Here is a 21,078-nt window from a genome sequence, read left to right as displayed (position 1 = left end):
GAAGTTTGGGGATAAAATTTGGGCCTTTGGAAACGGAATTGTGTATCTTAAACCTGTGTGATTACTGGGCGTAACTATTTTTTAACATTTTGGCATATTCATATGCAAGCCATATATTTATTATACATACAATAGTATGTTTTTAAAGCAGGGGTGGATATATTGATATCATATAATATGGGATTTATGACAATGCTTAACTTTTTAAAAATATTTGTTTTTATTTGAAAGGTAGATTTACAGAGAAGAGACAGAGAGGAAAGGAATAAAGAGAGATAAAGGAGACAGAGATCTTCTATCTGCTACTTTGCTCTCCAATTGGCTGAAATGGCCAGAGCTGAATTGAGCTGAAGCCAGGAACCAGGAGCTTCTTCCAGATTCAGGGGCCCAAGGACTTAAACTATCTTCCATTGCTTTCCCAGGCCATAAGCAGAGAGCTGGATCAGAAGTGAAACAACTGAGATACAAACTCGTGCCCATATGGGGTGCTGGCTAAGGATTAGCTTACTATGTCACTGTGCTAACTCCAACAATGTTTAACTCTTAATCCTTAGTAGATAGTTGGATTCAAAGGTCTAAATTCCCCCTTTAATTTCTTCCTATTATTTCCTGTAGGAAGGCAATGATTTGGAATAGGGTAGACCAACTAATAGATGTTCTTGGTGGAAGGTGTTGGAGATAAGAGGGAAAGATTTTGAAGGGGAAGAGTTTGAATGAAGAGAAAAGTAGGGGAGAGGAGCTCATGAATTATAAGAGTTAAGGCAGGGAAATAAGAATGGTTTGTTTGCTTTTGCTTGGGATGACAGGTTAAAGGAAGATAATAGATTTGAATTTGGATATATAGAGTGTGATTATCTTCAAGTGATATTGATGCTAAGAAATCTTCCTTCTATTTAAAACTACAACCAGGATGGACTAAAACTTCTCTTGTGTTTCTGTGTAATCCACAGAAACACCTCCTACGGTATGATGTGCTTTTCTCCACCTGTCCTATGTGACAGTCATCCTCGTTATCCTTCTGTGTAGATTTCTGTTACTCAGTCAGTGCTGTCCATTTTCATTCCACATCCTGGGTATCTTAGGCTTGTGTATGAGCCCTCACCCACATATAAACCAACAGAAAGGAGACCTTGCATGCATACTTTCCCCCAGGGTTTAAGGAGCCAACTGCTTCCTGTGTTTTTAGGCTTTACCTCCGAGTATACTTGATTGTGGGCAGCCTGACCACAGACATTTTGTATATTTCAGGAAAAATGATTTAACCCATGACCTGGTGAATATTCTACTTAGGATTCCCAGTTGGTGACATTGGCAGTGGAATGGCTCACAGCTTTTTTTTTTTAAATCCCTATATATTGTGTTTGTTTACATATTTGAAGTTTTGTAAAACTAAATTATTCAGCAATTTTTATCCACCTCCTACCATGCCAAGGCTGTACTGTTTGTACCCCCAGACCCGCCCAGCCAGAGGGAAAGTAAATATGGTCATTTGCAACCAGCTTATTTGAACACATTCTTAAATAGATTGCTCTGGGTTATCAGTGATGTCCTGTTTCTAGAACAAAGAATTATTGCTCTGACCTCATAGTTGCTCTTTTCAAGGACTCCGACTTAAAGGTTATGAAGAGCTATTCAAACTCATTTATTTCTAGTTCCTTTCTCACTTTTTGTATTGCCTTTTAATGTGTGATGGAATGCTCATTCAAAGCCATAGACCAGTTATAGTAACACATACTTCTGAGATGATATAAAGGAGATTCATCCCTTTATCCTTTCAGTCAACATTTCATGAGTATCTTGGCATGTGTGCTAGGCACATTCACATGCAGATATTGATGATCAAAGTCATTCTGAGAGATTTTTTTTGGAGAGGAATCCAGAATCATTGGCTATGACTAACTTGAGATAAACAATCCATCTTTTGTTTAATTCCCTAGCCTACATTCCTTCACTTTTTATTCTTTATTTTGTCTCTTTCTTTTTCTCTGCTTTTCCTTCTTTTTCTTCCATGATTATAGTGTGCCATGATATGTTTCAAGGTCAAGTTTATTTCCATCATTTGTTCTAGAGTATATTTAGATATGGATATAGGACAAACTACCACTCTTCCAGTTTCAAGGTCATTGTGGCAATTTTAGGCATCTGAGAATATACTGAAAGGATAAAAAAAATTCAAGATTCTTGACTATGTCTTATGGTTGATTTAATTTTTCACATAATGTCTTTGTTCTCTACCAATAACATAAACATGATGATAAATACAAAAAGATGTGTAAGCCATTTAATGAGTGAAGAAACATATTGGAAAAGGAATAAGGGTTTATGATTTGGAAAGAAGGGCTATATTTTCTGGACAAAAAGTCAGCTCCTGGACTAGTCAAGACTGGCTGGATTTTGTTGTGATAATAAACAACTTCCAAATGTCAGTTGTTTAGCCAAATAAAAGTCTATTTCTTGCCCATGTTACATGTCTAGGATGGGCCTGTGGATTTAACCACCAGGTCAACCAGGAATTCAGGATATTGTGCACTCTGTCATCTCAACACATGATTCCAAGATCAATTTTGCAGGGAAGAAGAAATCTAGACTGCCTCCCAGCCATAGTTTGGCCTGGAAGTGACATGGAGTAGCTCCCCCTACAACTACTGGACATACCTCAGGATAAACGAGCTTGGAATGAAGACTATGGAAAACTCCCAGACATCTGGCTTCTGAAACTGAAGGACACGAGTAGAATAACTAGTCAACCTGGGATCTGTGGCAGTAGGCAGAACTGCTAGCTCCTTCACTTGCAATTTTGCAAGTGTGCCTTTGACCACACAACAGCCCCAGCATGACCTCTTCTATGGGTTCTTGTTTAGGAAGGTAGCATTTTTCATAAACTCATGCGTGTCCTGTTACCTAATAAAATGCCAATCTTAAATTAGTAAAATATTTCATCCTTCAGGTTGAAATACTCCTCTTAACCTGTTTGTTTAATTAAGGGATGTGTGGGATTTATCAGTTTTGGGTCATTAGGGAGCTTAAGTGTTCTGAGATGAAACTGGGAGTCATCCTTCACCTATCACCCCTTACCAAAGAGAGGCTGTCAGTCTTCCAGGCTGTCAGGCATGACAGGGTAGCTCTAGGGTCATGGCTAGCAACATGCATACAGGGTGAAACACCACATCTCCATTAGGCACCTCCTCCTAGAGTTATCTTTATGGAGTATGAATGAGTATAGTCTTTTTGGATGGCTTTACTTGTATGGAGTAATGATTTTTGAGTACCTGTTAATTAGAAGGAATGTACACATCTGGACTTCTTGGAATTCTAGATATCAATGTTCTGAGGTTGGGTGTATACTCGTTCCTCTATGGGGCTCACTCTGACATGGGGAAAATCAGACATAATCAGCTTGATACAGTAAAAGGAGCTGAAACACCCAAATTCAGGCCTATTCTTGCCATACATATTTGTTGTCCACTTAATGAGTGTGTGTGTGGCTTTGGGCAAGTTTTATAGCATTTGTAAGTTTTAGAAGATGAGGATGTAAAGAGTACTTACCTCATTTACTGGTGAGAATGAAATGAGGAGCAGATACATAGCATAGTGCTTGGGTCAGACTAAGTAGTTGAAAAGATTAACTATTATTAACTTATTCTTAATATTATTCAGGATAGCAAGCATGTTTAATTGTGTTCTACAGAACAGTACGCTAGACTCAGTATGGTAAGTTTGAGTGAATAAGTTTGCCTTTGCATATTTGTAAGCATGTACATACATGTATGAGAGAAAATGGAATAGAAAAAGGTAGGGAGTAGGACAGAGAGGGAGTCACAGAGATGAAAGACTAAGAGTAGCCTGGGAGTAGGCCTCTAGCCTGGTGATTATGACACCTACGTCCCTCAGAGTGCCTGGGTTCAGTGCCTGTCTCTGGCTGCAACATCTCACCAGTGCACACCTTTGGAGCAAGCTGTGGCTGGCCACTCAGATCATTGCGTTTCCTAGATCCTGGCTTATATGCAATATAATAAGACACAAAAAGGCCCGGCCATAGCGAGCATTTGGAGATTGGAACTGTTGATGGAGCCCTCTCTGTGTGTCTTTCTTTCTCTCTCTCTAGTAAATAATAAATATATTTTTTTAAATTGGACTGGAGAGAAAAGACACAGGATAAGAAAAATATAAGATAACCAAAAGTGGACAAAACTTAATTGTGGCTGACCTAGCATAGCTAGATCATAACTTAAGTGATCTCATTTAATGTTCACACAGCCCTATGGGGCAGCATTTTACTGTAAATCTTCCAAAGTTCACTTAATTGGTGAGGGCTGATGTGGGATTGAGGAAATGTAAGGAGGATTGGGCTGTGTGATCCAGCTTGATTGGAGCATAAAAGAGGACTGATCAAGGGGTGCCCTAAGTGCCCCAAGGAAGCCCTGTTCACTAGCACAGGTGGTCATGCCCACACAACCTCTAATTTGGGCCACACCATCCCTGATGGTGTGTTTTTTTTGACCAAGAAGCAGGGGACTGTCCTGAGGAAGTCACCACATCCTTGAGAAGCCAGAAGACTATAACACATACTCCAGACATGCTGGATCACAGCTTCAAACTGTGGAGAAAATCAGCATCAGTAACATGCCAGGAAATGACAGCCAATGGCAAACCCGCCCTGCAGAGCTGGGGCAGTCACAGAACAACGGAAATGACATTAGCATATAAAAGAACCATTTGTACCCTCTACATGTTTATTGAAGCTCGATTAAAAGTAGCAAAGATACGGAACCAATCCAGATGTCCATCAACAGATGATTGAAGAAAGAAAATTTGGAAACTCATGAAATACTAATCAGCCATAAGAAACAATGAAATCCTGTCTTTTGCAAAAACATGTATGGAACTGAAAGCTATTATACTTAGTGAAATAAGCCAATCTCAAAAACAAAAATATCATGTTTTCTCTGATAAGTGGCAATTAAAGGTAGACTGAAATGGCCATTTTGGTCATTAGAATGATATGATTGTTGTATTTAAACCTTGCTTATACTGCTCTGGAATTGTTATCTTCCTACTTTTTACTTGTTTTAGAGCTATGATTTATGGTAAATTATGTCTATAAATGTAGAATGGATTAAAATTATGTTTTAGCAAAAACTGATGAAGATGGGAGGGAAGGAGGAGGTTTGGGGGAGCAGGTTGTCTTCTTGTAATAGTACTTATGGAATACATAAAACCCATTCTCTGTATATTAATAAAAAGTATTTAAAAAGAAATAAATAATGTTTACAGTAACAAATAAGTCTGAAGGAGGAAGCATGTCACAATCTCCTTAGTGTATGCCTGGATCCCAGAAAATAAAATATTCTTCTTATTAAGGGAAAACAAATACACACACACACACACACACACACACACAGAAAAAACAAACAAACAAAAAAAAAACAAAAAGGAAAGCCTTGTAAGAATCAAAATAAGCTGGCCAATGAAATGTCTTTTGAAAAAGATTCTAATTTAATTAAATCAAAGTAGAGATTTTTACCAGAAGAGACTATTGATACCTACTGATCAATCAGAAGATAATTAGTGGAGTATGATTTCTACAATTAAATTTCAGCAAACAAAACTCCTGTTCTGTTACATTTCATTGTTATTGTTGAACATTACATTAATAATACACAAAAATAGTTATGATTATTTATGTAATTTTATGTGTATTAAGGAAACAAGAAAAGAAGTAGAATTGGTATTCACGCATTCTATTATATTAAAATCTCTTTTTCTGCCAAAAAGAAAGGTCATGGTGAGCGAGAGTTGACCAAGAGGTGGAGCCCTGCTGGACAGTGAGGATAGTGCTTGGAGCCCTAGCCAGCCTTGCTGCATTGCCACCTCCACAGCACAGAGAGGAGTTTAGAGCATATGTTTCTCTTCTTGACAATAGAAGGCCAAGATCACCGTCAGTACCCTAATTTTCACCCTGCTCCCCTGTCCTCAGTAATACATTTTATTATGAGTTCAGAGGCAAAATATAATAGCTGGACAGTATAAAGACACTTGGAAACTTCCAGGTTCATTTTAGGGGGAAAAAGTGATCTCTTTGTAAAATCTCCATTAAATTAACCTTGTAGGATTATCTGAAATTAGCCCTTCCAGAACTCTTGTTCTGACTTTTGGTTTGGTTTACTTCCTTGTGTCCTGATTTTTTCTTTGATATGCCTTTCCAATCAGATAAAAGGTGAAACATTTCTGGACGATAGGCCAATGTTAATGCTATTTGAGAATAGGAGTTGGGCTTGGGGTTTGGGGCTTTTCCTTTTTTATTTGTGAATGATTTAGTGTTCATCCTGCACTAGACACTAAAATGCATTGTTTAATTATCTGAGCTCAACATACCATTTTATAATTCATTAGTCAGTTGCTCTTTGCAAAAGCTTATTTCTTATGAAACAAAAGTGGGGATCATGCAACTGGACTATTTATCTCTCTTTAGGGGTTGGGGGTTAATATCTGATAGCTCATAACATCTTTATTATAATGCATTTATAATGATTTACTGGAATCATTCTATGGCTAAGTATCTAATGTCAAAGCCGGGATCTGGCATAAAATAAAATGCTGTATCCTTGGGTATCTCTAGGGGGGAAAATGCCTCAGACAATATTTTCTGTGTGGTTCTACAAACTGTAATAAGGGTAGGGGTAATTGCCTTAATGTCAATTAAGCTATTAATAATGCTCATTTTGTCATTCCTAAATATAGCAGTGTCTCCATCAGACATTGCTGTCCCCTATTAAAGCCACAGAGAAAGGAGAAAAGAGATCACAGCCTAACTGGATCAGAAAGTCTGTCTTGCAGTCTGTCTTTTATGTAAGAGAAAGGTCAGGGATTATTTGCATATAATAAAAAAATTAGAGACACATGTATGTATTTGCAAAGGCAAGCATCGCCAATATTTGTGAGCAGGGCAAATACAGGCCCCCAAAAAATTCATTCTCTGTTCCCAAGTGTGCTCCTTGATGACAAGAAAATGTGTTCCTTGTCAATACTAGCTGGCATTCCAGGAGCTAGACCCCCTGACCCACAAGCCAGACAACCCAGAAACAATCCTACAGGCATGTGAGCATCAGGGGCTTCTCATTATGGTTGCACACTGCCTCCCCCTGCCAGCCCCCACCTAAGGCCACAGAGAGGCAGGTTCCTCCAGGGGAGACAAACCACAGGGTCAAGAACACAGGGCTGCATCACATCACAGAAGGAAGAGACCACTTGCTCAGCAGCACATCTGTCAGACAAGGTCCAGGCTGATGACCTGTCTGGAATAGGGGAAAGGAGGAGGGGAGCTGCAGTATCCTGGTGAATGGCAGGAGTGTTGCCAAAAGCTCCCAGGCAGCTTCATACAGGACCACACACCTGACAACTCAGAAACAGACATGTCCCTTCTCTAGTTGGCGCTTGGTTCTCCTGGGCTAAGATTCTAAGCAGCCGCTTCCTTCAGTCCCCCCTTGTTCGCTGCCATGCTGAAGTGAACTTCTACTTGATGATATTTAGAGCTCATTAATTTGTCCCAAGGAAGTTTATTGTATGGCAGTTTAATGACAGAAACCTGTTTTAATGCAAATGGACACGTAATCCTGCTAAGCCACTCTGAGGATGTAAATTTCAAACAATTGCTAGCAACTGACACCAGAGTTTAACAAGATGGAGAGCCAGTTCCTAGATCCTGGGACACCCAGGGGACCTTTGCTTGGACACCCAGCCCTGGCAGTTTTAGTGCAGCTTTCGGTTACCATGGCAATTATAAGGAGAGGTGGAGCTCAGTGTTCCAGTCTTGAGTGCTGGGAATTTGAGCTCTGGAGTCAAGGGGTGGGAGTACTCAGGGATGGAGAAAGCTCAGGGGGTGGGGTACAGGGTGAGCAGGATGAAGGACAAGTGGACATCTGCTGCCCCTAATTCCTCAGGCTGCTAGGCTGGGAGGACATGACTGGGACCCAGAAATCTGCTCTCTCGGTCATGGTTTACTGAAAATGTGCCAATCCAAGTAAATCGCCATGTAAAAATCACAAAACCTTACTGGTAAGCCCAGTTCTCCCAGCAGGTAATGTGGGAAACCTGCTCTGGGGGTGCTGCTGGGGGGAAGGGCAGGTGGGAATGAGACAGAGGCGGGAATTGTTTGTGCATACTGGCCAGATTATAATGCTGTAGACCACTCTGTCATTCTCCAGAGAGCCTTGTGTAAGGTTATTATAGGTGAAGTCATTTTTGTAATAAAGTTGGCTGTAACCCTGGGTCGTAAATCACAGGTTCTGGTACTAAAAAAAATTTACGAAACATGCCTCTGTTACCATACACTGTCCTCCTTTTACATACTTTGATTTTACCACAAATCTTCCATTGACTGCGATGGGGGAAAAACGCAGAATGAGCGAATGATTCCTTCCGTCCTCGTCCCCGAACAGCAGCCCTGCCGGCACTGGCATCGGGGCCTCCCGGAATGATTTCCTGAGGTGTGAGGTTATTTATAGCTGGCTTTCTTTATCAAAAAGGCCAACAGCATCCCAAGTGACCCTGGTGCATTTGCATCATGGCTTTTCTTGCTAATTGATTCATCCTCCTGGCAGGGCCTGAGACACGAGCTGTTAGCTGGACATCCTCTCTCAGCTGCAGATCCTGCAGACAGGTGCATCAAATGGGAAGACGTAAATAAACTCACTAAATGCCAAAGCCACAAAGCTCACACCAAGTCTGAGTCCATCAGCCCTTCTGGAATGGTTGTAGGAAATAACTGTCTCTGCTCTTTGTCCTTTTCTCAGTCTTAAACTTCATAAGCTTTGTTAAGTAAGGAGATGAAGGGCTGTTGCCAGCCACACTGATGGCCTAATTCCTCTCCCAAGTTCTTCCTTTGCAAGAAGAGTCCAGTACAGAATGAAAAGGAAGGTTATCATATGAAGTGCATTCCAGATGTAATAAAGCAGAAAGGAGAAGGTGGCCGCGGTGGCAGTTGTAAGAGGGACGAAGTGTGGATCTCTATAGCTCAGTGGCTGCAAAGCAGAAAATGAAGATTGTAAAAATGTCACATAAAGAAAAAATGCACAGTGCATTCGTTTTGCGATGCCCATAATTCAGTAATGCCTTTAAGTAGCTAGAAGAAATATAATAAATGTTTTTCCACAACATTGATCATACTGTATCAGAGGAAATATTAGTGTGCAGGGAGCCGTGATTATACTGGTAGTAATTCTCAGTGCAGAAAACTAGTGGAAGATGGGACCCTTTATGGGCCAAACTTTTATTGGCTGCAGTTATTTACCTTTAAGAATACGACTGGTACATTGTCCTATAGCTAAGTATTTTTGTGAAAATTCAAACAAGCACTCTTGGTAAATCAGAGCTCTTGCCATCATTTTATAGATTAAATATATATGTATATATATGTATATATCTTTTCCCTACAGATGCTCAGATATGTTCCAGAATACAAAAACCAGCCAATTGACCATGTAAAAATTCTAGAAGGCCTGTAAAATAGATTTTTCTGCTGCATTCTGCACCCGGATAGGAGCAGACAGGTTTATGACATGTGATTCCTTCCAAATGCCACCTGTATATATAACATCTCTCTAAAGAAATTAAATGGATTATTAGATTATATGTTGTAGTAAAAACGATACCCTGGAGCTGTAGGCCAGGAGAGGCTGTGCAGGTTGTGCAACTGCTTCCCCGAGCCCCCCACTCCCTTTCTGAAACACTGAAGAGAGCTCCGCAGGACAGGCTGCTTCTTTAGGGAGGAAGGGAATGATTCTTTATACCAGCCTCTTGCTCCTCAGACTGGCAGGCACTGGTAATGCGGCAGGAGAGGGTGGCTGTGCTGCTGGAGGAGGCCGCTGTTGCTAAGGGGAAAACTCAATCTCCACGGGCTCTGGCTCCATTCCAGAAATCATCCAATCAGGTTCCCAGGGTGCAGGAGGTAAGAGCCAACCCAGCCAGATTCCTGCAGAATTAAAAGGAGCAGTGAGATCCTGGCATGCTAGTCCTCCATATATCCCCCATGAAGCCCAACAACAAAAATGACTAAGAGAGGCAAGGAGGCTGAGGGTTGGTTCATGGAGGACGCTTTGAGGGCGGTGTGTGTGTGTGAGTGTAGGATGGTACTTACTCTGCAGAATCTGGGATAATCTAGCTTTTGCAGTTCAAAGCCCTTATGAAACCAAACCAGCCTGGTTCCAGGCTGTGGGCTAACCTGCTCTGTCTCAATGCACCTTTCCCCTAATTCTCACTGACACAGATGGGAACCATCCCTTTCTCTTTGACTCCAACACAAATCACAGGTCTCTCTCTTTCTCTCCCTCTCTCTCTCTCTCTCCCCCTCTCTCTCTCTGTGTCACACACACACACACACACACAGAGCTATTTCTTCCACTTTTTCTGTAATGGTTTTCTCTTTCGGGGGCAGAGTGAGGATAAGATTTATTAACTAAAGGCCATTCAGAGGCTTTAAGACTTTAGTTATATTTTTTGTGTTACTGTTTCATATTGGAATTCGGTAGATGTTTGTTTCTTTGCAATGAGGAACAGCTGGCTTCAGCCAGCAGTCTCTGAAAGAGTGGCCACTGGAGTCCCTTAGCTTGCCCTGGACCTTAATGGCAGACAGGCTAATCTGCCTTCCCAGGCTTGTCCCTAGTGGAAGGCAGGGGGCACTTTGCCAGCATTTTCCTACAGGTGGTACTGCCGGAGATTTTTACTTGATAGTATAACAATGTGGTTTAAAATAAGGAAGACTTTTTAGGCTGATATCTTTGAGTCCTCTTGTATATTGTCACATCGGTGGCCTTATTGCCAAAACTTACTAAGGATCAGTGAATAATGATGCTCTTTCTCCTCTCTTCTTCCTTTCCTCTCCCTAACTTTCTTACTTTCTCCCTCTCTTCCCTTCCCTTTCCTTTCCTCTCTTTTCCTCTCCTTCTCTTCATTTCTTTTCTTTTTCCTCTCCTATCCTTTCTTATCTTCTATTCCTCCTTTCTTTTTCTCCTTCCCTTCTCTTTATTTTCCTTCCTCTCATTCCTTCTAGCCTTTGTTTTTCTTCTATTTCCTCTTTCATTCTCATCATTTTCAATGACCTAGGGAAAACTATGATCATTTCTTAAAGCAATTCTGCAAAATGAACAAATGCACAATCACAGATGTTTTCCCTCGAGTATTTCCTCCAGGGACAGAGCAGTTCCCATGTCTGCTGGGCAGGTTGGGCTCTGCACCCCCTCATTCATGCTTGTCAGAGACTGTCAGGGTAGGTTGCTGGGATTTTCATAAAAGACAGCAAAATACTAACAGAACAGATCTTAGAAACTACTTCATGAGAAAAATGGAAAAATGCAGCTTAACTTGGCATCTAGCCTGAGTTATTGACATTCCATTGTTGGCAAGATACGAAATACAAACGACACTGACCAGCACAAAAAGATGGGAATATAATATAAGACTAGTTTACAGTTGTAGGACAAGATACATTTGCAATTACCTCTGTAACCGCTGGATGTCACTGTTGCACACATCTGGCAGTAAGAACTTCCTATAGAGTGAGATAATCTGAAACTGGTATTTTAAGAGCTGTTGCCTCTTTGGTGCTCTGCCTTTGGATTGAACACAAGCTATCAGTCAAACACTCTTTGCCATTCAGAGCCGCCACCCCAATTCTCAATTATGCTACTCTACTGGGAATTCTTCTAATTTACCCTGGATGAAATTCCCCATACACAATTATTTTCCTCAGTATATTTAAAAGCAATGCAGAATTTTAAAATAGTTCCTAACATTGCCTATTAATTATAGCCTGCACATTCTGGATACCAAATGGGGTGGACTGAAAGCATAATCATAAAATACCCTGGATTTATAAAGTACCTTATCCCCAAATTGCTCATACTGTTTCATATCTATTTACTCATCTGTCTTTTCAGCGTCCCCAGAGGGTTACCTGTTTTAATGCTTTTATGAGTCAAAGTTGACCTGTGAAATAAATTGAATGAAGTAATTATTTGCACTGGCATCCCCGGAGTGAAACAAAAGCAAACATTGGAAGTATGCTCCAGACAGCTGATTCCAGTTTGCAAAAGTTACTAACTAAAACTCTGGTGGTTCTGAGATATTTTTCCCCCAATTATTTTTTTAAAAATTCTTTAAAAATCCACTTCGCAAGTCTGGGCCATCATGTGTAGCTGACATTATACATTGTTAGCTCTGGAGACTGTTCGAAACCTGAAAATTCTTGGCCCAGTTCTTGTGCTAGCAAGAGCATAGCTGGTGGGGTTGGGGGCAGGGAGAGGAAACAGGGAAACCAACTGGAACAGTAGTTAGTGTTCTCTATACTTAGAAATGACCATGAGCTTCAATGGAGCTATCCAGTTTAGTCTTTTTTTTTTCCTTTCTTTACTGAAACCTTGGACTTGTTTTCTACACTTCCTTTCGTGACTTTGCATAGGGGAAGCCACTGCTGTTCTTGGAGGACCATTGGCATAGATGGTCAGGGGGGGAGGGCTGCTCTCTGTTCTAGTGAATTATCAGAGAGCTGTGCTGCCTGCCATCTCCACACTGCTTTGATCCAAAATCTCAGTCATTGTTTCCACATTTAGGAGTTGGAATGAACATCAAAGAAGAGGGGGTATGGAATTTACTGAATGCCAAAGAAGCACAATAACATACAGAGGATATAAGCAAATCCCAGTGGCAAAATTTGTTGCCAATTCTTGCACATAATAGAGGCCCTAAAGTGACAGTCTGTCTTTGACAAATGCCTAATGATATCAACACCAAGGGAAGGAACTAGCATGCTGAAAGGTGAAGAAAGAGTTGGGAACAATTCAGTGGACTTACACATTTCCTCAGTGTGTTTTCTCACAACAAGGAAAGCAGATGACACAAATGCATTAGGTAATCACTGGACAAAGCTGCATACTCACCAGCACTTTTAAACCAACCTTGCTCTTTCAGGGTTCAGCTCTGAAGATGAAAATAAGATGTGATTAGGAGTCATTCGTCTTCTGCAAGAAAAAAAAAGGAACAAGTAAAATGAAAATAGCTCTCTTGTTCTATCTCGGATAGTTCCAGATTTTAAAGCCCATATGTTGTTTGCCATAACTTCTTCGCCTCCCAGGGCCAATGCATTTCAAATGCTTTAGCTAGTGCATCACACCAAGTAGTCCTGGAAGTTAGGGCTCATTTGTATTTGTAGTCTTTGTTCAAATATGGATTAATTTTGGTTAATTTCAGTGGTTGCACATAAAGTAAAATGCACAGAAATGAAACCATGGAAATCAGGCTGTTATGTGATCATCTCAAAACCTACTTTTCAAGCTCCTTTAAGTTTTATTTTTGACATAAAACCCCCCAAAAATGACTGTAAAAAGTTTCCGAAAGCTTTGGCATTATGAACAATCACTAACCAAGGTTATTCCCAGAATGACTGAACAAATTTAGGTGTAATTCTGGAAAAGTTACCTGCCCTGCAATGCCAACCATAAACATCTCATTTGGAAGGAATTTAAAAGGGTCTTGTGGAATATAGTTCTGCCTCTTGGGCTGTGATACGGATTGTCCTGATGTTACTACAGGGCAGGCCATAAACACAAAGGCGAATCTTAGCCCTTAAGTATAAATCGTTATACTTTGAAGAGGAGCATGCAAAGCCATCTGTAGACTGTTTAGAAAGCCAAACAGAGTGTGGATGTTAAGACAAAGGCATCTCAGATATGGCACAGAATATGAGAATAATCTCTAGGGTTCATGAGCTCAGTCTGGTAGTGAGTTGGAAATAAGCAAGCTCAAAATGTGTATGTTTATTTCCAACCTACTTTGGTTGAGCAAGAAATTGTGCCAGCTTCTGACTGAGCCAGAATTTCTGTCCTTGGCTTTAGACAGTCACAACAGATTTGTTTTCATGTGCCAAAATCACTTTCAACACAGCTCCCACAGTTCCTCAGTGCTTCTTACAAAATTTCTTCCATGGCCTTGCTGGGCATAATAAAGGAGTTCTTGGAAGGATCCTGCTTTGTTTATTGTGCATGTTAAGTAAATGTAATGATTTTCATTATTTCAACCCTCTAATGAAATGACTAAATGCCCGGCAACATTAGAAAATGGACAAACAGGCATTCAACTGGCTGGATGAACCATGGCTTTCTGGCATTAAAAGTATAATATTTATGAGTTAATTTAATCACAAAAGAAAATATTGAGTAGGTGACTGAGTAAAATGATGACTTTGTATTATATTTTTCCGATGCAGCTGGATAAACACATGCAATGACAGACCTTGGCAAGAACCGCAAAGATGCTCTTGACAATGGCATGAATAAATATTAGGTGCTGTCTAGAATTCACTGTATTTGGGTCTTGAGCAAAGCCAGGTGAGTCTTAGCAGGAAAACATAGTAGAAGCTATGTGTGCACATTGGGATTATATAAACATTGGAGGTTTTTTTTTCTGCTCCTCAGGAATTGCTCTAACAATTTTCTAACTACATCACTGAGAAATTTTTCCTAATTTATAACCTTTGTCTGCACATGTAGAAGTGTGTTTTAATACAAAGGCCTGCTTTTGAGAAGTTCATGGTAAATTTTTCAATGACATAGACTTGGAAAGAAAATAAATACTTTGCCTAGGCTGCAGAGACATGACCAAAAAGACTCTTTGCAGTGCTCCAATCCTATGGAAACCAGTGAATTTTTAAATTCTTTTGATTTCTTCCTGGATTTCTTTATAAAATGTTTTTTCTCGTATCACAAAGGACACAACAGAACATTCCAGAAAATGTTTTGAAGATTTGACAGCATTTACATCTGTTTAGTGAAGGATTAGTATACAGAGCAAAAAATATCTGTGCAGAGAGGAAAAGAGAAATATATCATATGTTTATGTTTTTTTCCTCTTCAGAGTTGTTATTTTACCAACGAGGAAAGCCTCTTATGAAGATCTGTGTTTTTGTTTATGACATTTTTTGGAGCTCACACATTGTTTCAAGGAGGAGGAAGACAAAGAGGAAGTGAAAGAGGAGAAGGAGGTGTACTGCAGGCACTCCTGGCTCCCAGGGTACTGCCACAAGTGTGGGCTCTGTGTGCAGGCGTCTGTAGATCAGTGACTTCCATTGCTGTTTGCCGTTTCTCAGCTGTCAGCATGAAACTCTGTGGAGTGAATGCGTCGTAGAGTTTAGCAGAACCCATTAGGAAGGAAACAGCCATGTGTGGTGCAATTGTTGGACATAGCACTTAAGGAGCTCACATCCCACCTCAGATGATGTAGGCTTGATCCTTGGCTTGGGCTTCTCATGCTGTCTCCCTGTTAATGCCAACCATAGGGCAGCGATGGTGGCTCAGGTCATCGGGTCCTTGTCACCCACACATGAAACACGTGGATTAAAGCACTGGGCTTGGGCTTTGACCTGGCCTAGTCCTGGCTATTTTGGGCATGGGAGGAGTGAGCAGTGGGCAGGAGCTTTCTCTCTCTCACACACATTCAGATAAATAAAGTTAAAAACCATGGAAACAACACCTGTGGACATGGAAGTATTCTGGAGTTTAGTCTCAGTTCTAGGATCCTGAGCAAGTCCCTGTGCCTCTGTGAACCAAATTTCTCCATCCATAAATTATGAAATCATCTGTCTGCCTATTTTTAAGAGTGATTTTGAGGGGGGAAGTTAATCTACCTAAAACAGTAGATTCTTTTGCTATTAAATAACAGTGCATTTAATTTGAACTGCTTGGTCCAGAAAGATTCTCAGATGTACTTAGGGAAGTTAAAATGCAAATTTAAGAAGTTACTATGACTACAGCTGACACTACCCAGTTTATTAAAACAAAGATGCTGACAATCAGCTTACTTTCTCTTTATTTTCTTTTAAAAAATAAAGAAAACGTCTCAGAAATTTTTATTTTGAAAAGGAAATCTGTTTCACTCCAATTACTCTGTATTCCCACTGTCTTCGTTAATTGGACACACGCTACTTCAACATTTGTTCAACAAATAAATGCCAGAGTGGTTGAAAGGGGTAGTGGAACAAGAAGAACTAGTACCAAGTAAGAAGAAGAAACTTGGTGCTAGTTTAGATACAGGAAAATGAGGGAAAAACTGTCAAGACAACTCTCCTCCCCTGCAACCCCCTGATTTCATATACAGAACAATGAGAGAAAGAAAAGATTTAGGAATTTAGTTTCAGATAAATTAGATTTGAGATGACTGTGAAACATCCCAAAGAAAAAACACAGAAAACGGCACTCAAGGCAGCTGTCAAGGTCAAACAACACTAGGCAGCAAGACAAATGACATTTGTCAAATTCTGATTATGCTTCAAAAAGGTGTCAGCCAGGGGAGGGACCTACTCTTTCCAAATCTTGGTTTCCTCACCTGTCACATGCAGGTATTATCTATCTCATCACCTTGTTGGGAAGTCAAAATGATAGTCCTGAAGGTATTTTGAGTGAGGTACTCTATTACTTGCTGTACTAGAGACATATGTAATAGCACACAGAAGTAAACTGTGCCCCATTTCTTATTAAGATTTTAGAAACCTTAGCATAGCATACAAAACTAATCCCAAATGTGGAAGAGAAATTGCATGAAGAAGCCTGTATTGCAAAGATATTAATTGCCTACAGGTTTTTTCCAGGTTTTGAGAAAAATGTGCTTCATGTAAAAGCTCACAAGAAAAGCCTAAAGATGTGGTCCAACAATTCCAAGGGCATGAATGAGAGCTATCAAAGTCTTTGTAAAGTCCAAAGAAGTCAAGCCCAAGATCCCAGAAAGCATAAGCCATAAATTTAACCAACCTTCCTGCATCAACAATTCCAAGCTCAAGAAGTGTATTTATACCCAATTTGCCAAGAGCTTCAGGCATTACTGACCAATGGCCAAGGCCAAGGTCAAGGTTCAAACCAAGGTCCTGGCTAAGACAGTGGCTCTACATCATGTTGTTAAAGGTGTCCAGGCATATCCTGAAAGCTCCAGATTTGATACCTCTGTCTGTATGTGAGGACAAGAAGACTGGTGTGACTGTACCATCCACCCCCAACTGCTGTTTGCATGGGTAGATGTTCTCCTATGCTACTAGTACACATAAACCTGGGGCTGGGGGAAAAATGGAAGGAAGGAAGGTAGGTAGACAGGCAGAAAGACTTCTGGAAATATCTCCACTGACAGATGTCCTTCTCCTCTGGGTTCTTGACTTAGCCACCTCGTGTCTTTCTATTCCTTTGGCCTCTCACCCCTCTGATCCTCTACCTTCAGAAGGGGACCTAGAATCATGACCTCATCTCCCAGGTTACACTGTGGGCAAGGCTCTCTTCTGAGTCATGACTAATTAGGATGAAGCTCCTGGGGACAGGAATCATGGCTCTGGAATGTTAGGGACTCCCAGTGAATATTCATTCTTTGTGATTAACATTACCATTTTACTACTGTGCTTTAAATTTATGGGAAGAAGAAATTTTAGTCAGATGGAGAAAACATCTCCTTTCCTTCTCTTGTGGGTTTGGAACTGTACATACTTCCCACAAAGTTAAGCACCAGCTGTTTCATTGAACCTGAGGAGGAATAAAGGACATGGAAAGATGAGGTAGGACGTAGCTGTCCCCTCAATTATGCTTCTCTGGGGGAAGTCCTTAATCCCTCTCTAGGATAATACACAGAAAATTTATGTGTGATTAACCTTTTCCACCATTCCAAAGCCAAGTAGGGAATCTGGCTGCCAACAGTAATGGGTGTAGCTCTGGTTATTATAGGAACTATGGGAAGAGACAGAAAACAGCTCCCACAGCTGAATCTAAGAAAACTCATTCTAAGAGGAACAAAGCAAGTAGACTGTTTGTTGCATCCAGAGTTTATGGTTAAAAAAAAATGGATCTTGAATAATGTCAATGCTGTGATACAAGTTTTGGTTTGTTATCTTTATTTCTTATTTGTTTGTTGTCTTTCATGGTTGCAAATGTTCAAATGCAAAAGCAAAAAGAGTCATACTTTCTATATATTTTTATTTTCTAATGATTTATTTAATTTCAAAGAATTATATAGAGAGAGTAAGAGTGTTAGAGTGATCCTCCACTTTCTGGTTCACTCCTCAAATGTCTGCAACAACCAGGGTAGAGCCAGGCCCAAGCCAGGACCCAGGAGCTTCATGTTGGTCTCCCACACATGTACAGGGCTCAAGTAGTTGGGCCAATCCCCACTACATTCCCAGGCACATTAGCATGGAGGTGGATTAGAAGAGCAGTGGCCAAGACTCACATGGTCTGCCAGCGTCACAGGCATGGCTTAGCCTATCATGCCATAATGCTGAGCCTTCCATATAATTTTCAAAACTGGAAGATGTTTATTAATAATTTTTCAGCTCTGTCCTATGACCCATATCTGAACACCAAATTCTTATTTCCTGGGTATTACAGTTCCATTCTTTAATTACTACTTTTGGTATGTCTGGCATGATATTTATAAATATTCTACTAAGAAATTAGTGATTAGTAAATTTTCATGGCTATATAGTGAACTGTTGAAAGCAGAGTTAATGCCACATTTCGCTTCAGGTGTATGTAGATTAGAATACATGGGTGTTTTATTACAAAGAGAGAGAGACTATGTGCAAGTTTGTATGGAGCAGCACCTGGCTCTTAGTAAGTTCAAGTCTTAGCTGTCCTCATCCTCTTCCTTGTACCATTCTGCTACTGCTGTTGCTTACTGTTATTGAAAAGTCTAATAAATAGTGACAAGAAGTCAGCTGGGCTGGTTTTATTAGACCTCCCAGTTCTTGGCATGAACCTAACACATGTGTAGTAGTTCAGATATTTGCTGTTCTAATGAGTGACTCTTTTTGGAAGGTGATCTTTGTGGATCCTCATTTAGGCCATTGGCCACTTTTTCGGAGTTGTAAAAGTGTTCTGGTGGAGCTTGGGGCTGTAGGATGCACATAGGTCATCCTTCTAAAGCAGGGCTTCTCAAACTATCAGTGGTGAATGGGCAGTTCTTTCTTTAATTTGCAATCTGTCACAGACTGATACTTGATAGAGTGTCATAAAAGTAACTTCAAAGTGAAACAACTGGGCCCAGCATGGTAGCCCAGCAGCTAAAGTCCTCGCCTTACACACACTGGGATCCCATATAGGCATCGATTCCAATCCCAGTAGCCCTGATTCCCACCCAGCTCCCTGCCTGTGACCTGGGAAAGCAGTCGAGGATGGTCCAAAGACTTGGGACTCTGCACCCACATGAAAGACCCAAAAGAAGTTCCTGGCTCCTGGCTTCGGATTGGCTCATCTCCATCCATTGTAGCCACTTGGGGAGTGAATCAATGGAAGGAAGATCTTCCTCTCTATCTCTCCTTTTCTCTGTATATCTGACTTTCCAATAAAAATAAATAAATGTTTAAAAAAAGTGAAACAACCTATACACCCAAGATTCAAGTCCCATTTAAAAAAAGTTTTGTAAGACTAATCAGACATGAACTTTGCTACTGAGTGCTCTCAAAAGTTCTAAATGCTTGCTCTAAATCCATAGGAATCAGCAGAAAACAGACTCCGGACCTCACTAGCAGTGGCAATGTCATCAAAGATAGCAAGGATCATAGCAGGCCAGTCATCCCCATAGTGCATTCCTTCTAGAGCTCAAAGAACTCTCACCATGAAGCTGGTGCACAGGAGGTCACTTAGGGAGGCCACCAGAGAGAAATCTACTTACTTTGTCTGCTGGCCTTGCCCACAGCCCAGAATTTCCATGCAGCTAAGTGATAGGCTGTTTAATGCCAGTGCACAGGTGCACAAACAGTTTGTGATAGAAAGGTTTATGGCAAATAAACATATTGTATGATATACTGTAATCCACTATATAAACAACTTTAAAATTGTCTATACTTCATATTTCCAGCATTTGGTTTTTGTTAACCATATGTCTTCCTGACAGCAATTAAATAACCTTGAGAGAAAATGCACACCTGCTGTCTCCCTTGGGGAAACTACATCTCTTTTGTGAATGACATCAGTTCCTCATAAAACATCACTGTAGATAGAAGAATTGAATTTAGAGATATGTATCCTTTCTCTCCAGTTTTCTCTATAGTCGAAATAGAGTGCACAGTTTAATACAATTAATCTTTGGTGGAATCCTTATTCTGAGATTTTTATTTAGACCCAATTATTTCACCAAGGGGCAGCTTTGAAACTTAGGCTGTGACAAGTATTGCATAGGTGGGCAGTGTATGACGTCAGTTCATTTGGCCTTCACTTTCACCCCTCCCCAGTTTTTAACCCTAGTGTTTCTAATTCTTCATAACTTCAACAGCATGCTTCACTGACTTCATGTATCCTATACTGATCATGGTTTCCTTCAAAAGCAAACGTAATGATACTTTTTCCCTTGAATCCAGATCTAAACAGGGCCCAGTTGATAAAATTAGGTCTTCTTGCAGCTGCTAGTGCCAATGAGAATGGTCTGGGCTGGTACACCCAGAACTGGAAAAGCCTGGATCTTTGGTTGCTGCTGCACTGCTTGCTACCTTGGTTGGATTAAGCCAACTTTGGTGTATTCATTCCCTAGTACGTATTCTTTGTGTTGGGCTGGGGCAGTAAGGATTCTGGAGGCACTGTACAAGCCAAGGGCAATGGCAGTCCAAGTATTAGATGCATGAGAACCACCCACCTGGATTCAAATACAGTATCTCTGGGCAGTTGCTGGACAAGTGGGTCCACCTCTTCTAGGCTTCAGTGGCCAAGGGCATAGTTCTGAAAGCATAAATGTTTCATTAACTGTCTGACTCCTGTGTTCTGGGTCTTGGCATTGGAACTCTAAGGACCTGCAGCCCCATCACCTTTCAGTTGGGGAGCTGGGAACAGTTGGCTGGAAGAGGAAATACATGTGGATTCTGTCATGCTCTCAGAGAATTGCCCCTGCCTATTTGATGAGAAAAATGGATTCCAAACACAGCATATTGTTGATGTGAAAACAATGCCAGAGATGTGTATAAGCCTCATTTGATTTGGTCTGACAGAGTGAGTTTTCCTGATAATTCTTTAAACACTACAGTTTTTTTCTTGGTTCTACATTGATAGCCTGGTCCAGAATGATGTAATA

At 40.6% G+C, this 21,078-nt stretch overlaps 1 long non-coding RNA gene across 1 annotated transcript in view; it reads right to left on the bottom strand.

Annotated features, from left to right (window-relative positions):
* Positions 1-7,171: 7,171 nt before the first annotated feature.
* The window catches only part of LOC131480380 (uncharacterized), a 187,701-nt gene continuing 173,794 nt past the window's right edge, over positions 7,172-21,078 (bottom strand). The window contains exons 8-11 of the long non-coding RNA XR_009245468.1: positions 12,933-12,972; positions 11,951-11,982; positions 11,495-11,606; positions 7,172-9,020 (exon numbers count right to left, since the gene is read on the bottom strand). This is a non-coding gene — a long non-coding RNA (uncharacterized LOC131480380). The remainder of the gene's footprint in view (positions 9,021-11,494; positions 11,607-11,950; positions 11,983-12,932; positions 12,973-21,078) is intronic.

The sequence above is a fragment of the Ochotona princeps genome, chromosome 5 (genome assembly GCF_030435755.1).
Source record: "Ochotona princeps isolate mOchPri1 chromosome 5, mOchPri1.hap1, whole genome shotgun sequence".
Classification (NCBI taxonomy): Eukaryota; Metazoa; Chordata; class Mammalia; order Lagomorpha; family Ochotonidae; genus Ochotona; species Ochotona princeps.
The sequence above is the reverse complement of the archived record's forward strand: the minus strand, read 5'-3'. Positions and strand labels throughout refer to the sequence as shown.